We start from the raw sequence: 945 nt of genomic DNA on the forward strand, positions 1-945 counted from the left end.
GAAGGTATGGTAGAATGGGAAAGGGTAAGATAGAGGGAGGGGGAAGGGAGGAAAATTGAGAGGTCTAGTAGGGTGAAAGAGGGAGAGAAGTTGGGAGAAGTACCTCTCAGTCTGTTTTGTTGTCGTTGTTACTTGAAAATTTCCAGGCTCCCGGTATTGAATAATCAATGTCTAAGAATGCTACTGTATAACGAACACGGTATTCATGTACGCTACCCATTTCAAGAGGTAATAACCACAATATTACGATCAATTCCATCTAAATGTTGAAGGTGATACATTAAATAAGTTGTTTTACAAAACCTGAATTTTATCTGTGACAGGAAACTAGAACTTCAAGAAAACCCATGTTTAAAAAAAATGCGAACCAATACCACTGCTTCGAATTAATAAAGACAGGCCATTGAAGTTACTGGCCTGATGGTCTAGGGGTATGATTTTCGCTTCGGGTGCGAGAGGTCCCGGGTTCAAATCCCGGTCAGGCCCTATGTTTTGTCTGATGCTAAAAGGGGAATCGGTTGAAGTATCACTACAGATAAATGCGGCCTTTCTCAAGAACAGCAATGTTAAAGAATAAAAATTGACTTTTTTTCTTCTCTCTTGTAGATTTCAATAACAACAGCTCTAGTTAATGACGATAATTGTTTTTTCCATGTGCAAACACTTTCTATTTCTCATCCGGGAAGAAAAAAACGAATCATAAGACTGTTTAGAATTCAGATCAGAAGTATATGGTCTATAACAGTAGGACTATATATATGGGTTATGCCTATCGGTGGACCACTGATTTCTTTTCCTTCGCCCCCTCCCCCTCTCTCTCACTCAAAATCTGCCTCTCATCTCACTCTCTATCTCCCACTCTTTCAAATGATCAGCATAGTACATGTAAGGAATACGGCATGACAGATAACTATAAGATACACACATATATGTATAATTGAACGA

The 945-nt window shown here is 38.9% G+C and overlaps 1 non-coding gene across 1 annotated transcript; it reads left to right on the plus strand.

Annotated features, from left to right (window-relative positions):
• Window positions 1-414: 414 nt before the first annotated feature.
• On the plus strand, window positions 415-486 carry TRNAP-CGG (transfer RNA proline (anticodon CGG)). Its single transcript has one exon. It is a non-coding gene; the product is annotated as a tRNA-Pro (tRNA).
• The last annotated feature ends 459 nt before the right edge of the window (window positions 487-945 follow it).

This window comes from Penaeus vannamei, chromosome 2 (genome assembly GCF_042767895.1).
Source record: "Penaeus vannamei isolate JL-2024 chromosome 2, ASM4276789v1, whole genome shotgun sequence".
NCBI classification, from domain to species: Eukaryota; Metazoa; Arthropoda; class Malacostraca; order Decapoda; family Penaeidae; genus Penaeus; species Penaeus vannamei.